The sequence below is a fragment of the Myodes glareolus genome, chromosome X (genome assembly GCF_982192425.1).
Source record: "Myodes glareolus chromosome X, mMyoGla1.1, whole genome shotgun sequence".
NCBI classification, from domain to species: Eukaryota; Metazoa; Chordata; class Mammalia; order Rodentia; family Cricetidae; genus Myodes; species Myodes glareolus.
Window position 1 is genome coordinate 24,803,053 of NC_142053.1, and position 7,429 is coordinate 24,810,481.

Genomic DNA, 7,429 nt, shown 5'->3' on the forward strand with positions numbered 1-7,429 from the left:
TTAACTGCTTCTGCTACTCTAAAAAGCCACAATGTTTTGAGGGCAGTATTATCAAGAAGGAAACTTTCTGATGTACTCCTAAATGAATTCTGCATCACTGGGGTAGAAGTAGCCTTGAGCATGCTAGGCAAGCATGGTACCAGCATCCCCAGTCACAATTAATTTACTTTAAAACATTAATGAATTTCATTTACCTTTTAATTCTCCAAATAATATACATATAGCATAAGCCAAATAAAACATGATCTTATATACATATTTACATACAAACACATTTCAAATTAGTTCTTAAGTTTTTGGGGTTTTAGTATGAGCAACAGCCAATGTTCAAGTCCTTTGAAAGCTGCTGTAGGTGGACTTTTATATCATTGTTTATATTTTTCTTTTGACATATATATCTGACAACTAGTAGTTTGATTTTAAAAAAGAGACCAAGAAATCAAGCACTTAAACATGGGTCATGTAAACATTAGCAATATTTATTAAGTAAATCTTATGACCCATTCAATCACATATTTATTGAGCTTCTTCTCTACATACCAGACTGGCTAATGAACATTCAAAGAAGCAAAGCCATGATTCTGACCACTGTGTTTTATAGTTTAGTGGAGAAGTCATGTCAGTAATCACACCCTCATATGATCAATGTATAACAGAAGCAGATAAACATATAATACAATGGAAATGTGCAGAAGCCACAGAGGCTTTTATTCAAGAAGCCACAGTTGAGCTGACACACAAAGGGTTTGCTTTTCCAAGCAAACAAAGGAATGATGGGGACAAAGCCTTCTAGCAAATATGGAATATGTTTGCCAGGTAACACCATTAGAGTACAGTATATTTTGAATAAACCAAATATTTCAATATTGCCCTAGATAAAAGCTTAAGGAAATCACAGAAGGCGAAGTGTGACTGGTAGGTAAGGACTGAATCACTAAGATTTGGATAAGATACGTCAAGCATCTACATATACATCACCCTGTTAGTGAAGAGAAGCTATTGAAAATCTTCAGCAAATGCACAATTTGGCTGTAATTTGTCCTTGTGAAAGAGAGAAATGGAATTAGAAGAAAAAGACTGGAGTCAAATAATAAATATTAAAACAGCATTTATGGCATGTATACTGTACACCAGGTACTATCCTAATCCGTAGATATTCTTATTTAACCCTCCCAATAATTTAAGGAAATTGTTAGTATTTTTATCTACCAGTCTTCATAAAAAGGAAGTCCAATATGGTAAATTATCTGCTTCTCATGAAAAAGAGGCTATTACAATAGACAATGTGAGAAATGTATCCTGAACAAGGAAGACACAGTGAAGCATGTGTATGCATGCATACACACACACACACATACACACACACACACACACACACACACACACACACCATACTCACAGAGAAACACAAAGTACATGCAATTTAAATAAGACATTCAAAATAGATCATTTTGATTCTTTTGTGTTGCTGGATTTCTGAGCACAGGGCCTTGCACAGGCTAGACAAATGCTCTTCTCCTAAGCTACACTTCCAGCCCTGATCACAATTTACTGCTTCTTCACAGTATACTTTGCACTTACTAGGATAAAAATACCAAAATACTTTAAGCATGAGTTGGGCTCCAATCAGTAATACTTTTGTTACTGAAAAACTCCCGTTTAAGGCTTGGATTTACTCAGGTCTGTGTATAATTGACATATACTGTCCCAGGATTCCTGTGAACATATCTCAATGAGTATTCACTTTAATATCAATAACCATAAGTATTTTATATAATTTACTTGTGGAATTAGATGATGGGAAAATGTGTTCAATTGTGTTTGAATGGGAAGGAATTAATGATATTCAAACAGATGAACAAACACATAAAGCATTCACTCAATAAATGTTATGTTACTGCATTTGATCTATGTGTCAGATACTGTAAAGTAGTAACTACAATATAAAATAGTATGTCCTACACCAGGAAGATGTACAGGGTTCTTCGGAAGCACTGACAGAAGACACATTGGCATATTTCATGAAAGTTCTCTGGAGAACATGATATGAGCTGAACAAATCCTGAAAGGGTAAGAGGTTCAAAAGGGACACTAGAGTTCCAGATAAGGGAAATATTGTGGGGACAAACCTTGAGGTAAGATAGAAAAGGCTTTCCCCGGAGTCTTTGGAGAGCCAAAATAGAGCAATTACAGCAGGAAATTGTCTATGAACAACATATAGGATAGGTTATTTGTTGATTACATAGGAATATTGTTGAGAACAGATTTTACTCATTCTTCATTCATAGAATTTTCTTCCATGTAGTGACACTACCATCTCTTGTAACCTCTCAGGTAAGCTAAAAGAGTAAATGAAGTACGCAAAGTTAGTCATTTCCATTCTTCCATCTATTTCTGTGCTCCCTTTAAGCCCAGGGATTCACTCCCTTTTCAAGTAGACTCCTACCACCACCTCTTCTCTCTACGTGACTTCCATGAGTCTGCACTAACTGCCCCTCCACCTAACTAGTCAAAGTTGCAGCTCTACATACATCTTGTGTGGTTATTAATTTCCTAATGAGAATAAATTATTCTAGTCTATAGTAGTAACCACTGTTAGTCCATGTTATGGATATTTTCTCTAGTGATAACAATTAAAGATTGTAGAGAGGATTTTGATTTTCAGTCTATGGGCCTCTCAGCCTTCAAACACTAGTAGCCATCTATTTTGACAGTGTTCTGTTCTTTGCGTCCTTCACATGTGTGAAGTAACTCCCAATGCAACACACAGAGCACGATCATATTTTAAATACTCAACAAACCAAATAAGGCACAGGATGAGCTCCATAAATCACAAAATGATACAAATGTATGGGCAAAGTGTAGTAGTATGTGTGGCAATAAACAATATTGGCATTCAGAACAAGATTCCTAGAAGAATTGGAGCTAAGAACTCATAAACATCAGTTTTCATTAATTGCATGAGTGTTCATAGCATTCAGCATTTAGCAATGTCATAGGAAGAAACTAACTAGGCCAAACATTGTGTTAGTCTAGAGAAGGAAAGGTAGGAGGGTGTTTAGGGGAGAAAAGGAAAAAAGAAAAGGAAAGGAAAAGAGAGGAGAGGAGGAGAGGGGAGGAGAGAAGAGAAGAGAATGGAAAAAAGAAAATCAGCCACAGATGGAACTATGTAATCATTAACTCACAAGCTAGCACACTGATGCTGGGATCCATGGGTACTGCTTTCAAATCCCATCCAGCTGCCACATTAAGTGCATTCAGCAGCAGGCTGGAATGTGAAGAAAATCAGAAGATATCACACCTCAAAACTACGAGTCTGAAAAATGAGAAGGTCACCAATTAAAATTAAAGTGAAGATATTAAGATGGATTAGGCAAACCGACTAAACTTTAGTCTTGCCACATTAATCTTCAGTGGTCAGTGACTGACCAACCAAGTGAAAATATAGTTCAGGAGAATTGTTTGTATTCTGTCAATCATGTTTTAAATAAACTTTGATAGGCCAGTAGCCAGGTAGGAAGTAGAGGCGGGATAACCAGACAGGAAGAAGAGGTGGGGCAATGAGAATAGGAGAATTCTAGGAAGGAGGAAGCTCATCCCCCCCCCCCAGTCCTGTCCAGACACCAAAGAAGCAGGATGTGACCTGCCTTGCTGAAAAAGGTACTGAGCCATGTGGCTAACATAGATAAGAATAATGGGTTAATAAAAGTTATAAGAGTTAATACAAAGCCTGAGCTAATGGGCCAATCAGTTTATAACTTATGGAGGCCTCTGTGTGATTTTCTTTGGGGTTAAATGGCTGCAGGGATCGGACAAGACAGAAATCTCAACAAGCAGGCCCTCATGTTACAAAGATACTATTTGGGTGATTTTTGGACCAAAGTGAGGTTATATGAAGGTCAAGAGTAAATTCCATTTACAGTTTCATAATGTGACAAATTAAATTGTGAAAAAGTGTCTTCTCTCAAGGGATTCTGAAGTGATTGTTGATATCACTGTTTCTGATCAATGGAGATGGGCCAATGGGTTAAGCGCTTGCCATTCAAGCATAAGGACATGAACTGAAATCCCTAGAACCAACATGAATCTGAGAGCAGTAGTGCATACCTATATTTCCAGTGCTCTAAGCAGGAGATGGGAGGCAAAGACAGGAGAATCCCTACAAGTTCACTGACTAGCTGGTCTGAATTACACAGCAGCAAAGAACAAAGGGACCCTTTCCCCAACTGAGACAAGATTATTCTCTGACTTCCACACAAGTACTGTGGTATATGAATACCCATGTTCCCCCCACTCTGTCTCTCTCTCACACACATTCTCTCTCTCTCTCTCTCTCTCTCTCTCTCTCTCTCTCTCTCTCTCTCTCTCTCTCTCTCACACACACACACACACACACACACACTAATAGATCATAAACACACATCATACACAGAAAAATATTTTATTTTTAAAGATGTATTTATTTATCATGTATACAGTTTTGCCTGAATATATGCCTGAAATGCTGCCCAGAAGAGAGACTGGAACATATTATAGATGGTTGTGAGATACCTTTTGGTTCCAGGAATTGAACTAAGGAAGGACATATAGAAAAGCAGCCAGTGTTCTTAACCTGAGAACCATCTCTCCAGCCCCAGAGAAATATTTTACAAGAAATATTATCTCCTCTATAACCATCACAGTCCTGGCAATGAACTTCAGGTGTTTAGTCATGGTCTTACTTTCAAATCTTCATTCTCAGCCCTCAGACTTCCAGAAATAATTTTTTAAATAAATAAATAAATTTTTAAAATATATTGATTTCTTCAAGAAGTAGAATAGGCATCATAAATTACCTAAATTGTTGATGTTTTAAGTAAAATTCTTCACATAATGGCAGAAATACGAGAAACTGCCACCTTAGGTGGATGGAGAGAGAGAGAGAGAGAGAGAGAGAGAGAGAGAGAGAGAGAGAGAGAGAGAGAGAGAGAGAGAAATGGGGGTGAGAATGACAAAAATACAATATATACAAGCATAGAATTGTTAAAGAATTAAAATAAACTTAAAAGAACCATCTTAAATGGTAAATAGATTATCCTATCTTTCATGAGAGAACTGTCATGTACCCATACATCTGCATTTTTCTGATCACTTGACTTGAACAAGATGACTTAATAAAACTTCTTGATTGTATCTGATAGTATGACTAATTTCTATGGGTTTTTCATGAACCCTTTTAAAAGTTAGGTTTGTTCTACTTTCCCTTTGTTTAAATGTGTGTTTTGGGAACAGAGAGCAACAGATAGAGGAATCACTGGATGCCATATGCCACCTGTAGTATGAGGCAGGGGGTGGGGGAAGACAGAGAGACAGAGAAGAGGACCTGGAACATTAAACTGCAGGCGATCTACATAGAAAGAACCTTGTACCAAATTGGTCTGAGAAAGTGGGTCTTAGAAAAAAAAAAAAACTACAGGAAGCCAGGATGAAACCATGCCAGCATTTCTACTTTGGGTTCCACACTCCAAAAGGACACTCATCTGAGGGTAGGTTATTCTAACCTAAATATGCTACACAGCCAAACGTTCAGAGACTTTTTATTCTGACCAAGAGTTAGGTTGTAGTTTCTCACTATGGCTGTATTTCTCAAAATTGAATTGAAGGCCTTGAGAGAAAAGGTAAATTCAATAATATAAAGCGCATGCTGAGTTAAAATGAAGATGGACTGCCAGTTTTCCTATAGAAAAGTCAAAGAAGAAAGGCAGAAGATTCATGTTAGCAGAAAAATAAGAATTGCAATTTTAGGCCTGCTTTTAAATGTTTTAGCCTAAACATGATTACATCATTTTCTTGCTTATTACAATGTGGTAATAATTCTGCCTATGACATAGAACAGAATATTATGACACCTACAAGGAGCTATACCTAATTTGGTATTGAATACAAACAGGAACACATCGTATTATTCCATATTTATCAAGTTGCTATCTTCAGACCATTTCCTATTACGAGAGGTGACTATGAATTTTGAGGAAATGGATATAGAATGATTATGAGGAGCAGGCATACCATATTCCTCTTTTTGGGTCTGGCTTACCTGACTCAGTAAAGTGTTTTCTTTTTTTAATTATTATTATTTTTTATTTTTTTATTTTTTATTTAAATTTTACTGGGAACCACTCCAGAATCAAGTCTCCTGCAAACCCTAAAATGGCTCCCTTAGCTGAGATATAAACCTCCCTGCTTCCACAGCCATCCTTCCTCCCTCCCTCCCTCCCATTCCCCCAAGCCATCCCCAATCCTCCCCCTCTCCCCTCTCCCCTCTCCCTGAACATCTTCCCTTACTACCACCGCCCACCACCCATGCACCAGAGTTTGCCTGGCAATCTTGCCTAGTTCCACTATCCAGGGGGATAACTATATGATTTTCTTCAGGTTCACCTTCTTATTTAGCTTCTCTAGGATCACAAATTATAGACTCAAAGACCTTTAACTATGGCTAGAATCCACTTATGAGTGAGTACATACCATATTCCTCTTTTTGGGTCTGGGTTACCTCACTCAGTAAAGCGTTTTCTATTTCCATACATTTGCATGCAAAATTCAAGATGTCATTGTTTTTTTACCGCTGAGTAAAACTCTAATGTATATATGTTCCACACCTTCTTTAACCATTCTTCTATTGAGGGGCACCTAGGTTGTTTCCATGTTCTGGCTATTACAAATAGTGCTGCTATGAACATAGTTGAACAAGTACTTTTGTAGTATGATAGGGCATCTCTTGGGTATATTCCCAAGAGTGGTATTGCTGGGTCCTGAGGGAGGTTGACTCCCAGTTTCCTGAGAAACCGCCACACTGATTTCCACAGTGGCTGCACAAGTTTGCATTCCCACCAACAATGGATGAGTGTTCCCCTCACTCCACATCCTCTCCAGCATAGGCTATCATTGGTGATTTTGAGTTTAGCTATTCTGACAGGTGTAAGATGGTATCTCAAAGTGGTTTTGATTTGCATTTCCCTGATCGCTAAGGAGGTTGAGCATGACCTTAAGTGTCTTCTGGCCATCCGAAGTTCATCTGTTGTGAATTCTCTGTTCAGTTCAGTACCCCATTTTTTAATTGGGTTAATTAGAGTTTTAGTGTCTAGTTTCTTGAGTTCTCTGTATATTTTGGAGATCAGACCTTTGTCTGATGAGGGGTTGGTGAAGATCTTTTCCCAGTCAGAAGGTAGCTTTTTTGTCTTACTGACAGTGTCCTTTGCTTTACAGAAGCTTCTCAGTTTCAGTAGGTCCCATTTATTCATTGTTTCTCTTATTGTCTGTGCTACTGGGGTTCTACTTAGGAAGTGGCCTCCTGTGCCTATATCTTGTAGACTACTTCCCACTTTCTCTTCTATTAGGTTCAAAGTGAACAGATTATTGTCGATGTCTTTAATCCATTTGGATTTGA